Genomic DNA, 16,761 nt, shown 5'->3' on the forward strand with positions numbered 1-16,761 from the left:
TTCCCCCGACCATCCCAGTATGAGAGCCTTGCTTTATGGGCATCGTGGCTACAACTCTTCCTCCCTGCTTCCTGCCTTCTGACCAGTCATCCCTCACTGATCCTGAGTGGAATCCCTGAAGCCCTCACCCTACTCTAAACAAGCTCATCTCTTCCCTCGGCCCCATTTTACAATGTCTCTTCCATTCCCTTCTATTGTGCATTGAATTGTGTTCCCCCAAAATATATGTTGTAGTCTGAACCCCCGTATATGTGAATGTGACCTTATTTGGAAATAGGGTCTTTACAAATATAATTCAACTAAGATGAGGTCATCCTGGATTTGGGTGGCCCTTATAAGGAGAGAGAGATTTGAAGACACACAGGACATGCAGAGAAGGTCCTATGAAGTTGGAGGCAGAGACTGGAGTTATGGTGCCATGAACCAGGAAATGCCAAGGATTGCCCACAACCACCAGAAGCTAAAAGAGGCAAGGAAGGTTCTTCCGGATCTTTCCAGATCATGGCTTTGCTGACACCTTCATTTCAGATATCTTGCCTCCAATACTTAGAGGGAATAAATTTCTGTTCTTTTAAGCCATTGTGTTCATAGTTTAGTTGACCCTTAAACAACGTGGGTTTGATCCACACAGATCCACATACACATGGATATTTTTCTGTAACTATAGGACAGTACTATAAATGTATTCTCTCTTCTTTGTGATTTTCTTAGTAACATTTTCTTTACTCTAGCTTACTTTATGGTAAGAATACAGTATATAATACATATAATATAACAAAATATGTGTTAATCTACTGTTTGTGTTATCAGTAAGGCTTCTGGTCAACAGTAGGCTATTAGTAGTTAAGGTATTGGGGAGGACAAGAGTTATATACAGATTTTCAACTGCATGGGGGTCAGCACCCATACCCCCCAGGTTGTTCAGGGTCCACTGTATTTTTTGTGACAGCTCTAAGAAACCAATGCTCCTCCCTTTAAGTGAAACTGGGATTTTTCTCTTAAGATGCTCACAAGGATGCTTCAAGGGTTGACATTCTGTTGGTGCCAGGGTCCTCAGGGTAAATAAAGCAAAGCTATTTCTTGCTCTTTGGTCCCGGACTTTGACCAGAAAAGACAGCTGGAAGTTCAAGGGCACTGTGAGAAGACCAGGAAGCGGGTTCTCTGTTCAGATACTTTTTGATGCTGAATTCAAGCTTGAAAGCAGGGGCTCATGGCAGATGTCTTCCCTGCTGTCTCCCCAGCCTGTCTACAGTGCCCGTACATAGTAGGCATTTACTGAGCATGTGTCAAATGAATGAGTATTAGCAGTTAGAGCCTTCGAGAAGCATTCTACTTTGTCTCTGGCTAAGTGTCCCAGCCTTGAGTACTGACCAACTTGACCCAAAAGTGTGAGCTAGATGCATGTTTATTTGAGTGGCAAGTGTCATTTCTTTGAAACATTGGAAATGAAAAACCAGTTTCATGGTATAAATACAGAAAACTTAGAGGGTAGAGTTGAAGATTAATTGGGAGTCAGACCTACTGTTCTCGAATGATGGCTCTCTCATTTCTTACAATAGTTTTTATCAAACCAAAAGTTTGAATATTTAAATACACATTTCAGTATGTAAATAGATGCCATTACAAGAAAAGTGTTGTCTCTGTCTGGGCAAACACAGCAGACACTCAAGACAAGACTTGGCCACATGGTGACAGGCCAACTGTAGGAGTGGGATGTGCCTTCCCATCATCTGCAGTGACGTGGGACACTGGGCCAAATGGGTTCCAGCCTTAATTCCTCTGTCTACACTCATTGCTGACTCTTGGCAAATTGGAAGTCTTCACTAATTACCAAGAAACGATGAATACTCTATCGATTTAGGAGGTTTACGATTTGGGTATTTTTTAAATGCCTGCAATTTGCTTTGCTGTTACAAATTGGACACAACACAACAGAAGAAGACATATTTTTTTCAATAGCACCAAGTTTTGGTGAAATGTATAAAATCTGATTTTTTTTATAAACACCGAGTACTCCTAGTCACAAATATTCCCCAAATGCATCCCTTTAATTGTAGATAAATGTGCATAAAGTAAACACAGTCTACTTTATGCAGAATACAAAGACAAACAATCCCTGAGTCACTCAGAACTGATGTTTGCATAGAATGTAATCCCACTGGAAAGCCATGTTTAAATAATAAAAATATTTTCCTGTGAAGTTTTTGATAAAGGCTGAACTGAAAACAAAATAACTCATATTTATACAGCTAAAACAGAAATATTTTTTAAAGCCTTTTTTGGTAGCTCCTTCGTGAATTTTACTTCTAAATCCTGAATTCCTTTTGCGAATCCTACTCTAGAAACAGAGATTATCAAGCGCTTCTGGCTCTAGGCTCTGGCTGCAGATGGCTGGGCCTTTTAGCAGGCAGGAAGCATGGGAAATGTTGGCCCAGACGAAGGCACCATGTAAAGCTCTCGGGCCCCAAATGGCAGTGGGAGCAACAATCCCCTTCATTCTCCCTGGGAGCTGTCAGACCATCCAGGGAGGAGCATCCCATTATACAGGCTTCCACCCTCCTCTAAAAGAATGTCAGGGCCAATCCTACCATGCCTTATACCCATTAGCCCCCAAATCTCATCTCTGTCCTGTTCCCTCTGTGACTAATTTTGACCAAATCCTCCAGCTTGATCCTTGGACCTCCCAACCCTCCATCAGCAAACTCTCCTGTGCCTTCGACTTCTCTTGCTTTAAATGAAAACCTGGCTGTGTCCTATGGAAACTCTGTGGCCCCCTGCCTTCTCAGCCCTCTGCCAACAGCCCCACATTCTTCTGGTAAGGGTCTTTGGGTCCCCAGGGCCCCTCCCAAACCACTGTTCACATGTTCTTGATTCTGAGAGGTTCGTGACACCTTCTCCCTCTCCTCACTGCTGATGTCTCCTCAGCTTGTAATCCCTTCCATCATTTTTGAATAATTCAACTCCTAGACATGAGTTGGTCCCCCCCAACTCATTATCATTCTCTGTCGTCGAACATAAGCTTTTTAAAAAAATTTTTTTAATGTTTATTTATTTTTGACAGAGAGAGAGACAGAGCATGAGTGGGGGAGGGGCAGAGAGAGAGGGAGGCACAGAATCCGAAATAGGCTCCAGGCTCTGAGCTGTCAGCACAGAGCCCAACGCAGGGCTCGAACTCACAGACCGCGAGATCATGACCTGAGCCAAAGTCAGTCACTCAACCAACTGAGCCACCCAGGCGCCCCTAATATGAGCTTTAACAAACACATGAAAAATATATGGTTAAGATGTTCAGGGTTACTAACAAGTCAAGCAAATGCAAACAAAACCCATCAGTTTCAATATTATCGGATTGGCAACATTTTTGAAATGATAAGCCTGATAATATTGAGTGTGTTGAAGATGTGGATATGTGAGAATTCTCACCCACGGAGTAGACTGTACATTGGTGCAGCCACAGTAGAGATAAATTTTGTAAAAAAAACCCAGGTTGGAGAGAAACAAACCCAGAAATAGTGCTTCTAGATACATGTGCATGGAAACACATTGGAAAGTTGATTTCATTATTGTTTATACCAGTATGACAACCCAAATGCCATCAACAGATGGGTAGAGGATTAACTGTGGCTTATAAATACACTGGAATAGCACATAGCAATTAAAATACACATACAAAACAATAAACACACAAATTTGGATAAAGGTTGTCTCTGGGGTAAGAAACAGTGTGACTAGGGAAGAGTACAGGGTCTTCATCTATATCTACTATATTTCACCTATCATATGGAAAAGGAGGAAAGAACAGTACACAGATTAAATTGGTCTGAGTAACAAGTAAATGTTTTAAAAACAAAAAAATGTGCAGTCAATTCTGGTTTCCAACAAGATTGGAAACCTTAGATAACTTAAGAATTTCAAATAATGTCTCAGTCATATAAATGCTTCCCACATAGGAAAAAAGAAGGATGTTTGACAGTTATTCCATTACTTGTATTGGTGTCAGGGATCTAAGCTTACTATTTGCATGAAATTAATTCATGTGAAGAATCAATTATTCTTGGGTATTTAATATTGATCACAATTACCAAATAACAGTTAATCCCCCACCACACCTTGTCCTATATGGAAACAATCTTATGCAAGTACAGATCTCCAAAACGTTCAGCAAAAGAAAAAAAAGAAAGAAAAGAAAGAAAAGAAAAAAAAAAGTAATTTGTTTCTACACCTGGCCTTACTTAAGGAGAGCAATGCTTTATTTATTCAACATCATTGTGAAATGAAGTGTTTCAAATAATTTTATGCCTTTAAGTGCCAAGACTTTTTTTTTTATTAATAATTTTAACCACTTGGATTGAAATCATTTTTGGAAAGCTGTTACACATGTGGGTGTTTTTCTCCTTTTTCTTAAGAGAGTAGACAGAATATGCTTAAGGTTTTCACGTTGACCTGGGGTCAAGATCAGTTAGGCTCCTAATCTCATTTTGTTTTATAATTCCAGAGGGCCCTTGCCCACCTTTGTCTCCAGGAAATATATGTGGTAGTGGCTCCCTCCGTACTTTGGGATGCGAAACAATCAGTGAATGTTTCTTCAGAAAATTGCTCTCTTTCGTATCCCTTTAAGCCGTTACTTCAGTCAGTCTCGCTGAGCTTGAGTAAAACATCTATTTGTAAGCACACATACATCAATATCCCTTTATCTCCACAACGCTTCCGACTCATCTTGTCCATATTTCATAATTATCTTCGCCAGAATCAATAGCAGTAATCTGTACATAAGGACTGTTGATCCCAGCAGTAAATGACTGCAAGCCTGGGGGGTTGAATTGGTGTGTCTTTTTTAAGCTCACGTCTTTCCTTTACTCTCAGGCCGTGCAGGTTGTGAGTCTCCAGCAACACCTTTCTTATGCCTCCTTTCTTGTTTTGTTTAAGTTTATTTGTTAATTTTGAGAGAGAGAGAGAGAGAGCGCACACGTGTGAGCTGGGAGGGGCAGAGAGAGAGGGAGAGAAAATCCCAAGCTGACTCCACACTGTCAGTGCAGAGCCTGATGCAGAACCCGATCTCACAAATCGTGAGATTATGACCTGAGCTGAAATCAAGGGTCGGATGCTTCACTGACTGTGCCACCCGGGTGCCCCTCTTAATTTCCCTTTCTAATTTGCTGATTGTCATCCATCCAGAACTAAGAAACTGGGTAACTTCTTCTAAAGTGGGAACAAATATACCGTGACCGACAGGGTAGAGCCTTTCCTATGAAGGAAGTGTGTAAGTTTGGGTGTGTGTGTTTCTTGTACCTCTGCAATGTCCCAGATAAGCCACTAGAGGCTCCCTCGGAAATGGCAAGGCAGTGCTACACATGGGGCCGCTGTCTCGTCTGCACCATGATGGGATTTGCCTTTCTTTTGTCTCCTTCCATGAACAGACAAGATGGCATTTGACACGAGCTCTTTCTTATTCTTAAAATTTTTTTCAGATAAAATTCTGGTACGTGGAAAGTTTTCTTACAGTCCTCCTGACAGGCAGGTAGCAAAAGCGTCCATCGTAATTACCACTCCCTGCTAGATTTTACAAGGTGCCTACTAGCGTTTAATTCCACTTACGTACAAACAAAGTCTGAAGTGGACATCTACTCTCCAAGCCAGGAATCAGCAGACTACAGCCTGCAGGCCAAATGCTGACACTTTTATAAATAAAGTTTTATTAGAATTCAGTTCATTAGTTTCCATATTATCTATGACTGCTTGCATGCTACAATGGTATAGTTGAGTAGTTGAGACAGACCGTCCGGCCCAGAAGGCCTGAGACAGCTACAGAAAAAGTTAACCTACCCCTGATCTAGGTTAACTAGTCGCTCTCAGCTAAACAGGTTTATTTCTGCAAAGAGGTGAATTCCAACAATATCTTTCTTTTTTTGAAATGCAAACATGGAAAAATGTAAAATAATCATGTTACTGAGCAGATGCTTAATCGTTCCCAAACTACTTTAATATTGTTGGTCGATTCTTAACGGCTCACATCGTTCACACTGGACAAGGGCAGTTCTAGACAACCCTGGAGACTACATAAGCATCTCCCAAGAATACCAACTATGAGACCCTGTAACCAAAGTACATCAGAGGGTGCACATTATAATTTTGTCTCAGATATTGAGATGAGATAAGAGATAGAAAATACCTTAAGGGGCTCCTGGGTGGCTCAGCCCATTAAGTGTCCGACTTTAACTCAGGTCATGATCTCATGGTTCATGAGCTCGAGCCCCTTGTTGCGCTCTGTGCTGACAGCTCAGAGTCTGGAGCCTCCTTCAGATTCTCTGTCTGCCTCTCTCTCTGCCCCTCCCCGCTCAAACTGTCTCTCTCTCTCTCTCTCTCTCAAAAATACACAAACATTAAAAAAAATTTTTTAAATAAAAAGAAAATACCTTAAAGTACTTGTGCTGTACAGAGGAAGCCATAATTGATGTGGATACACCCACAGGAAAAATCACAAGCCCTGACGAATGGCTGGTAATTAATAGACTGCAATGTTACTGAGGAAACCTAAAGTTTATACCTTTAAGGAAAACAAAACAGAAATATTATTTGGAAGTACTTACATTGTGTTTGGGTTATAACTATAAAATATTAAGAATAGGAAATACAACATAATTCCTTCCTAAATGTGGCACCAGAGAGTAGAATCAATATTTATAATTTGTTTATACTTGACGATACATTTCAAGTTTTTACTTGTTGGATATAGTTACAGTGTTTGAGGGCACATGCTTTGACCCACGCTAACGCAAATGCAGGAAACAACTATTTAAATGCTATATGAGTTCTGGGGTGTCTGGGTGGCTCAGTCGGTTAAGCATTCGACTTCAGCTCAGGTCATGATCTCACCATATGTGGGTTCAATCCCGTGCCAGTCTCTGTGCTGATAGCTCAGAGCCTGGAGCCTGCTTCGGATTCTGTGTCTCCCGATTTCTGCCCTTCACCTGCTCTCTCTCTCTCTCTCTCTCTCTCTCTCTCTCTCTCTCTCTCATTCTCTCTCTCTCTCTCTCAAAAAGTAAATAAACATCTTAAAAAGTTAAAAAAAAAAGAGAGACGTTCAACTACTTAGCTGTCCAGGCACCCTGGCAATGAATTTTTAAATACAACATCCAAAGCAAAATCCATGGAAGAAGAAATTGATAATAAATTGAAATTTACTAACCTTAAAAACCTTTGCTCTGCAAAAAAAAATGCTCTTAAGAGAATGAAAAGACAAGCCACAGACTAGAGAGGGAGGAATCTCTGCAAAACACTATCCAATAAAGAACTTGTGTTCAAAATAGAAAAAAAATTCTTAAAACTCAACAATAAGAAAACAAAGAATCCAAGTAAAAAATGGGCAAAGTATCTGAGCAGATACCTCACCAAAGAAGATATATGGATAGCAAATAAGCATATGAATAGATGCTCAACACCCATTGCCATTAGGAGCCTGCAAATTAAAATGATGAGATATAACCATACATCCATTAAAATGGCTAAAATCCAAAAAAACTGACAATACCAATTGCTGGCAAGGATGCAGAACAATAACAACATTCAGTCATTGTGGATAAGAATGCAAAACTGTACAGCCACATGGGAGGACAGTTTGGCAGTTTCTTAGCTAAATACAGTTTTTTCATATACTCTTAGGTATTTACCCAAGTGATTTGAGAAATTCATGTCTACACAACGATCTGCACACAAATGTTTATAGCAACTTTATTCATAATTGTCAAAAACTGGAAGCGGCCGAGATGTCCTTCAGTAGGTAAATGGATAAATAAACTTTGCAACATCCATACAATGGAATATCATTCCATGATGAAAAGAAACAAGCTATCAAGACACGAGAAGACATGGATGAATCTTAAATGCATATCATTAAATGAAAGAAGCCAGTCTGAAAAGGCTACCTACTGCATGATTCTAATTATACATTTATTTCTCACATCTCATTTTGGTAGACAGCATATTTTGTATCTTAATGCCTTAGTTCACACCTCTATGTTCATGTCCTGCTATAATTCTGTATAAACACGTATTCAGGGGCCAAGAAATATTTATCCATAAGATATTTCTAAATATAAAGCTACTACCTATATATGTTACTTTAGCCAGATTATAGTTGACCCTTGAACAATCCGGGTTTGAACTGCATGTATCCACTCATTTGCAGATTTTTTACTGTCTGGCATTGTAAATCTATTTTTTCTTCTTTTGGATTTTCTGAACATTTTCTTTTCTATAGCTTCACTTACTGTAAGAATACCATAGGGGGCGCCTGGGTGGCGCAGTCGGTTGAGCGTCCGACTTCAGCCAGGTCACGATCTCGCGGTCCGTGAGTTCGAGCCCTGCATCGGGCTCTGGGCTGATGGCTCAGAGCCTGGAGCCTGTTTCCGATTCTGTGTCTCCCTCTCTCTCTGCCCCTCCCCCGTTCATGCTCTGTCTCTCTCTGTCCCAAAAATAAATAAACGTTGAAAAAAAAATTTAATAAAAAAAAAAAGAATACCATATATAATACATATAACAAAATATGTGCTAATCAACTCTTTATATTATTGGCAAGGCTTCTGGTCAACAGTAGGTGATTAGTGGTTACATTTGGGGGAAGTCAGAAGTTATACCAAATTTTCTCTCGCGTTTAACCCTGTTTTGTTGCAGGAACAACAAACCCTTCCCTTCCTATAATCACAATTTCTACTACTTTGTAACATATATACATGTGCGTACACATTCACGCGTAAACAAATGCACTTGCTATCCCAAAATTGACTCAATAGATACTGGAAGCTGAGTGTTGATGATATATCTGTGTATACTTAATTCTACAAAAGCAATCAAGCAAGAATCTGTCACTGGAACATATAATTTGAAGCCAGGCTTGGACTTCTGAGTTTCCAGCTAAACCACTGGTTAGTCACTTAAAAAGCTGGCATTGCTTAGGACGACCCTCATAACAGAAAGATCCAGATCAGGCAGTAAACCCTGAAGATCAATGGAATGTTGTATTCAGAGCAAACGGAACATCCAAAAAACTATGGTAATACCCAGGTAAAATATTATTTTGTACCCTGTAATTCATTCGAATCTGCAAAACTAACATATTTAATTGAGAGATCAGCCTCCCCTAGAGTGAGCAGACACAGAACTTAAAAGTCAGGTGAAATGCATCATTTTCGCCCACAAGCTAGCAGACCAGCTCAGCCTGGCCTAAAGTGGGGAACAAGGAGGCCACGCCCATGGTTTCCTCAGGCCAAAGGGAGATCCATTGGATGAAGTCTCCCCATTTACTGCTGCTTCTCTCACCAGGGGGCCCAAATTCCTCACCTTCCCTGGCATCCCTAATGCTCACCAAGCCTGGGTTTCTTCCCTTCCCCGCTTCAAATACTACGGTCTGCCCCTCCACTGCCACTTGCTCTTCTCTTTCCCCTGCCTTCAGACTTACCTTGCCTTGGTGGCAGAAACCCCAGCTAAATATGGGCCTACATCCCAGTCTCCTCTTCCTGAGTTCGGCCAGCGGCTCCTTTAAGTCTTTGTTTCTGCTTCTGTGTGGGCTGGGGAGGAGCAAACAACCCCCAGGGCAGCAGCGAGAGAGTAGAGGGAGAAAGATATACTGAACATATGTCAGAAAACACCGATTTAATGAGATCTAGCCCTGCCACAAGGACTTTCCTCTTTGCAAAAACTGCTATCCTTATTCACCCCCGTGTCATGTTCTTTAATACCAAAATGGCTTTAAAACAAAAAGTGACACAGTTTTAAAGTGTTTAAGCAGACAGACAGCAGACCTTAATAGGCAGAGCAAAGGTCTTGGAAAAGAAGAGAATTTAACAAGTTAGACTAAGTTGAAGTCATGGTCAGGGACAATGAGAAGAGGAATCTTAGTCAGAAAGAAGTAAGGTCACAATTGACAGCCAATGGCCAGCAAAATAATAATAATAATAATAATAATTATAGGCTGAGAGAAGGCATGCCTAGTGTCTGCACAAACACGGTGACCCCACCAGGTGGGTACATTTTTCTGACTTGGTGGTGGAGGGTGGGGACCGGTTACTAAAGCCATCCATTTGTCCTGAGAGAATGAACTGAAGCTCCCGGAGACTGAGTATTTGGAACGAATCAGTCCAAACGGATGTATTCTAGAATAGCTCCAGAGATGTTCTGATAATGTAAGCCTGCGCTGAGGAATGTTGAATCGACATGAGTTTTTGAATCCTTGGTAGACTTTGAGCCTACTCTAAAAAGGCTAGCAAGACAAGTTTAGGCCAATAATCCTTTTTTTTTTTTTAATTGCAATATAGTTGACACATACTCAATAATCCTTATCTTACCCTCAACTCTTATCTCAAAGTGTGTGAAAATCTATTAAGACCTAACACCAAGTGGCCTTTTATAATTCGCTTTTGATTAAGATATTCGTGTTAGGAAACATTTGTGTCTTATAACAGAAACGTTTGTAACTTCTTGCTAATAAAGACATCTCTAATTAATACTATGAATATTTCTTTTGGAGATGCGTATGTCTCTTTTAGTACAAATCATTTTTAAAAGGCTTGTAATTAGTATATTGCTCTGTCTCAACTCAGTGGTATAGGAACATGATATAGTTTTATTTTTCTCTAATTACTGCCTTCAAGCAACCGTGATCAGATCGGCCCTTTGCATTCCTTAGTGACATGCCAGGCAGGTTTCAAACCTTTTCTGATTATTTTTCTATTATTAAAACTCAGTCCAACTGAAACTCTAATCCCCAACTTGATTTGCATATCACAACCTGAGACCCCAGGAGTTGAGAGAGGACCAGGGCATGGGATGCCTTCCCCTCCCCTTCAGGGTCTGGTCTCTAGGATGCTGGGGGGAAGTAGGCAGAGAGAGGGCGTCTCTTGTTTAACTGGCCTCTGTGGCTCCTCTCCCCAAAGGCGGCTCTGCTTCTCAGGGTGACATTAACTAGCTATAGACAACCCCCCATGGGGTTGGCGTTCAAACACTGGCTCTTCAAAGAGCCCTTGTGGGAGCTCTTGCTTCTCTGACTCTGGAGACCTAAGCCGGGCTCCACCTTTTCCGCCCCTTGCCTGCTCTCCCCCACCCCCACCGCCCACAGCTTGCACCTGCAGAGGAGGGCCGAAGACAGCCCCACAGGGTCAATGCACCCCTCTCAGGACAGCTCTCTTAAGTCATGCAAGCCCAGCTACCTTCCAGAGTTTTTTCCAGTCCCATGGGAGACACACGTGCTTTGCCATGGCCATACCTCTGGGCCCCGCCGTCTTCCAGTCTTCTTCCCCCCGTTGATGAGATCAGACAGGACCTGCCAGGGCACATCAACAAGTCACCCACTTGGAGACCAGGATGCCCACCTCCCCTTCTCCACCTTCTACAGGTAATTTCCTTGGAGGCTCCCTGTCGCTGGGCTTGAGGAGAGGAGTGGTGTACAATCCATTCCTCCATCACCCAGGGCACAGAGAGGAAATAACTTCTCAGCACAAATACCACACGGCTATGGCTTGTTTTCTCTCCGCCTCCTCCTTCACTCCTTTGTTTTCTTACATAGATGTGGGGGTGCGGGAGGTGGGTGGGGGCAGATGGTGGTGTAGAGGGACTGTTCATCACTTCCTAATAAGCAGAGAGGAGGTGGCTTCCGGGGCCCTCCACGAGTTGGTGACTCTGTCCTTAATGGCAGTTAGTTCCTGCCTGTTGTTTTCAGCGGTGGGCCCAGCTCCCACTTGCGGGGTTTCAGCAGAAAGGTCACTCAACAGCCTTCAGCAGGCTTCTACAGAAAAAAAGTGGCTTCAAAAAAAAAAAAGTTGGCAGGGCAAGTCTGGGTGGCTCAGTTGGTTGAACGTCCAACTTCAGCTCAGGTCATGATCTCGCAGTCCATGAGATTGAGCCCCGCGTCGGGCTCTGTGCTGACAGCTCAGAGCCTGGAGCCTGCTCTGGACTCTGTCTCCCTCTCTCTCCACCCCTTCCCTGCTCGTGCTTTCTCTCTCAATAAATAAATAAACATTAAAATGTTCTAAAAAAAAAAAAGACACAATATTTTTATCACAAAACCTGAGGCACAAATCTGTCTGTCAGCGATGAGCAGGACGACACGTCTTTCTCGTGTAGGTACAGAAATCCTCTCCTGTCCAAAAGGTCGTCTCTCTTGTGAGGCAGTCAGGAGGGAAGGACTGTTTGTCCAGCTGAAGAAGGCAAGCAGCTGCTTGGTGACAGAGAACAGATCCCCCCGTGCCTCCTCTGGTACCTCAGGGAGTTCATGCTCAGTCTCCCTTTGTCCTCCAGTCCCCACGTGACCCCAAAATTCCATCAACAAGCCACTAACTGGAAGACAAATCTGAAGAACATAAAATGCAGACACTTCGGATAAATCTAAGGAAGGAGAGTTGTTATCAGTCGAGGACAGGATATTCCCTCTGTGATTTTCAGAGACTTCTCCGGATATGGGACAGCCCGATGTCAAGAAGAGAGGGCCGTTCTCTCCCCGCGGTCACCCAATGGACTGACGAGGACTTTGCAGTCCTTACTGTTCACCAGGAGCAGAGGGCTGGGTCCCGCTCCCGGGCTACTGGAAGATACATGCTCCAGGAACAGTGCCCTTGCAGGAATAGAATATACTATCCAGCGTCTGACCAAAAGAGCCACCGAATAAATGTTTTAAACCAAACTGACGCCAAGAGTCTTGTATCTAACAGAAGACCCAGAAATGTAAAGAAAAAAATACCAAGTGAAATGCATGATGGTCACAGAGGGAGGAAGTGTCCAGAGCAGGCTGACAGGGGTACGGGGCCCTGGCGTCTGGTCTCTGAGTTGGGGCCCTGGCGTATGGTCTGGAGGCTCTGCCTCCAAGGGCATGGACAACTAGAAGAAGCTGAAGCCCAGAGGAACAGGCTGACTATCTTCTACCAGCTCTGTGGTCATAGGTAGGGCTCCCCCAGTCCTGGAGGCAGGAGGCATACCGAAGTTCCCTCTGGGAGAAAAGACTAGAAAAGATATTCTCTCACCAGGGCCAGCAAGATGGCAGACCGAACCTACCAAAAACTAAAGCTTGCTTGGTTTGATCTAATATCTAACCTGGACAGCATTAATAAATAAAAGCTACACTACCACAGTGTAACAATCCTGAGGCAGGTCACTTTCTTTATCCCCATTTTATCTGTGAGGAAACTGAGGCAAGAAGTTATGTGACTCACCATTGTTTACAAATTTATAAGTGGAGGCAGGTTTAAATCTGATCCAATAAATCTAGAGCCTGTGCTTAAGCAGTTGGGTTTGCTGTCTCTCATGAACAAGAGAAGAGGTCCCACCCCAGGACCACCCAAAGAACGGTCCTCCTGTATGTCCTATTTCCTACTCCAATTAGCAGCAAAGGGCAGGTGGAACGAGTCAGGGGAAATGGCCTCCTTCTTCTCAGGCAGCCATAGAAAGAATGTTTAGGTTGACTTCCAGGATTTTCAGGAAGAAAAGAGTAACATTCCTTCTAATACATTGCAGTCCTGGCCTCCCAAAAAATCCTTGTCCTAAAACCCAGCTGTCAGAGCCAGCCATTTGATGAGCCACTGATAGGGTTGATGCACCACCTAGTGGTTTAAACTGAAAATACCCCTTAAGGATATCCCTGGAGAATCCAAGGCAAGGAGGGAACCGTGATCTGTCCAAGGCTGGAAAAGGGAACTGAGAAGAAAACCTACCCACACTCAAAGCCTTTCTATATTTCCCTGTAGCCTATAGCCACACATCATTAAAAGATGTATTTCTTTTGCTAGACTGTTTAAGGGTTTACCCAGCTTATCAGGAAAAAAGCAAGAACTAGAATCCAGGAGACCTGAACCCCAAACCCCAGGAGACCTCAACCCCATACTCCCCAATAGACTGAAAAACTGTGTCTCCTAAGATCTCTCCCCAGGACTGTAAACCACCCTGGAGATCTTTGGGCCTTATTCAGCATCTGGGGGAGACTCAGTAGAGAAGTTAGTGACAGTGAAGAAGCAGGGAAAGAAAGGGAAAATGGGAAAGAGAAGCCTCTTTCTTTTCAAAGAACAGTTTCCACTGAGCTTATGCAAAAACCTTGGAGTAACAGAAGGGCAATAGAATGCACTGTTTCAGGGTGTAACCCTCCTTCCTTGCTCTTTCAGGCATTGTTAGTGGGTGTCCATTCCTGTGTCTTACTTAGCACATGTTAATGAGCAGCCCAAGGAGGCCAGACCAAGGTCCTACAGACCAAGCAAGACCAAGGCTGCCCGTGCACTTCTGCAGGAGAGAAGTTCGCAGGCCAGGTCAGCACCTCCAGAAGAAGTCTATTGTAGATCAGGCATGTCACATTGGAGAGTTACAGGAAAGAGAGGCAGCTAGGAGATACAGTCTGAGAGAACAGGATGTAAATACAGCTTCTAGAATGCAGAGCCGTGCTCGTGCTTTGGCGTCTGATACAGACAAGGCTGTTAACTGGTAAAGTCAATTCAGAATGGTAGGGTCCAGCCCCAGGAAACCAGGCTGCTGACTGGGCTCCCTCCTCTCTACCTCTAGAAACCTAAGGGGAATGGAGAAAGTCCAAGCAATCAAAGGATCAGACAGGAGAGGTCTGCACAGACCAAAGTAGATCCAGGAAGCAGCCAAATGTAGCGTCAATCAGTGCCAGGTTCAGTGGTGGTCCATCTACAGAGATTGGTCCCAAGTCAGTTGAGGTTAGCATTGTGCTCAGTGTAATAGCCCCCTGACTCTGCAGGAACCAAGGTTCTGGAACATATTCTCAGAATGAGCCTCCAACTGTTCTTTTCAGCCCCTAGACTTGATTATGTCTACTCTACAGGCACCCCAGCCCCAGCAAGCCCCACCCCCGGTACTCAGACCAAGGCAGAGGACAGTACTTCCCCTATTTGAGCCTCAAGAGTTCTTGCCCTTCACCATATCTGGACTGGCATCACAGTCTACCTTTCACCTTCCTGTTAGTCTCTCTGCTCAAGTTCCTAAACCTCCAGGCTCTGCTGACTAGGTTCTCTCTTGTGTATTTTGGCTCACCTCTATTTTCATTTCTCAATGTTGGTTCCATCCTCGAGTGAAGTGTGGCTTCTTCACCTTTGTTCTAAGCTGAGCTCAGGATACGAACATTTTCAGGAAACAAAGAAGAGAACAAAATGTTCCTAGTGGAGAGAACAGTGTGAGACAAAGCTTGAAGATAATGAAATGTGGGGAAAACCTAGGAAGCAGTGAGCATAAGGGTTTAAGGTACAAGCGAAACAAGATTCTGAGGGGGTGGCGAGGGCCCCGTTGTGGAAGACCAGATGAGAACCTGTTCCTGCACTTGGTGAGCTCTAGGGTATCTTCTAGGATTTCAAGTTGGGGAATGAATGATCATAGCTCTGAGGTTGGTTGGGATAGGGGGAGTGAAGGGGGCGGTTGGGGATACAGAAACTCATAGAAAACCAGCACAATAGCCAGAGAGGAGAAAACACAGACTGGAACAAGTTAAAGGTCCAGAGAAGGAGCCTTCAATGGGAGCCCACAATGGAGGCAGGACTGACAAGATTTAGCAACCAGTTGAATGCACAGTGGCAGAGACACACAAAATCATGGTTGTCTTACAATCAATGGTGCCTTAGCTTCAGGGAGAGACAATATCCAAATAAAGGCAAAGACCTTCTCATCACTGCAGACCAGGCTGCACCTGACGAGAATCTGTTTGTCATGGCGGCTCATCATGTCCTCCAAGCTCCTCCTGGAAGTATGCTCGGGCCAAGCTTCAGGCAAAGCTCCTGCCAGGAAGCCAGAATCCCTCAAGTGGGCTCACCTACCTTCCCAGGGATGGGAATGGGTAGGCATTCACCTTCAGCACAAACATACCAGCTCCCTCAGCTTTTTCCCCAATCCCTAAGGTCCCCTCTCTGAGGGATTCTGGGAATAGGCTCAGGGAAAGGACTGGTTTCTTCAAGTGTAAGGCTCAGAGTCCAAGAGCTCTCTTCTGGCCCTGTGTACTTTTCAGCAGATAAATCCATCCCCCTTCCCCTGTGCCGAAGAGATCCTTTGAGTGCTTTCATGCTTCTTGGAGAGTCCCGAGGGTGTCACAGAATAGTGTAGCCTGCGAAATAAAATTACTGCCTCCCGAAGGCTTCTTAGGCCATCTCATTCACCCTCTCCTATGGCTATGGGTCAGCCTCCCCCAGAAGCATGTCCTGCTGCCAAAGAAGCCCCCCTGGGGAGGGGCCTCCAGACCCTACCAGTTATGGCTGTAACTCCATTGTGCCTCCGGCAAAACACCAGGATCAATTTAATGATTTTCCTCTGACCTAGCAGGTCCAGGGCTGCATTTCCTCCCATGCAAATTGAGGAATACAAGCTGCCTGTTGAGTGCCCCCCCCCCACCCAGTGGAGAAAATCTACCAACCAAGCTTCCATATGCCCAAATGCCAGAGTATTTGCAAAATCGTTATTTTCAGATTCAAGGGAAAGCTATGGCCATGAACCTGGCCACATGTAGAAGGACTGAATGATAAGTGGCCAAGTACCCCCCCCACACACACACACACACAATTACAAATCCCAGGCAGGTGTCTCTAAATGACAGTTCAGCTGGCTTAGAGTGACCGTATCTGGTACCTAGCCTGCCCCTCTCTGTACCTCAAGTCCGCTTCAAGCTGTCCTCCCCTTTACTTGGCAAACTATGATGGCCAAGCCCCTCCTCTGCTCAGTCTCCATCAGGATTACAATGACCCCATCTTCAATGAAGCAGAACCCAGCAACCTGCCTCCGTGCCATAGAAGC

The 16,761-nt window shown here is 43.9% G+C and overlaps 1 long non-coding RNA gene across 1 annotated transcript; it reads left to right on the forward strand.

Moving 5' to 3' along the window:
- The first annotated feature begins 11,314 nt into the window (after positions 1-11,314).
- On the forward strand, positions 11,315-12,670 carry LOC124506136 (uncharacterized). The gene is made up of 2 exons (XR_006960720.1): positions 11,315-11,386; positions 12,289-12,670. It is a non-coding gene; the product is annotated as an uncharacterized LOC124506136 (long non-coding RNA).
- The last annotated feature ends 4,091 nt before the right edge of the window (positions 12,671-16,761 follow it).

Source organism: Lynx rufus, unplaced genomic scaffold (assembly GCF_022079265.1).
Source record: "Lynx rufus isolate CCGP_SWC_20201006 ecotype Redwood Valley unplaced genomic scaffold, mLynRuf1.p SCAF_9, whole genome shotgun sequence".
Classification (NCBI taxonomy): Eukaryota; Metazoa; Chordata; class Mammalia; order Carnivora; family Felidae; genus Lynx; species Lynx rufus.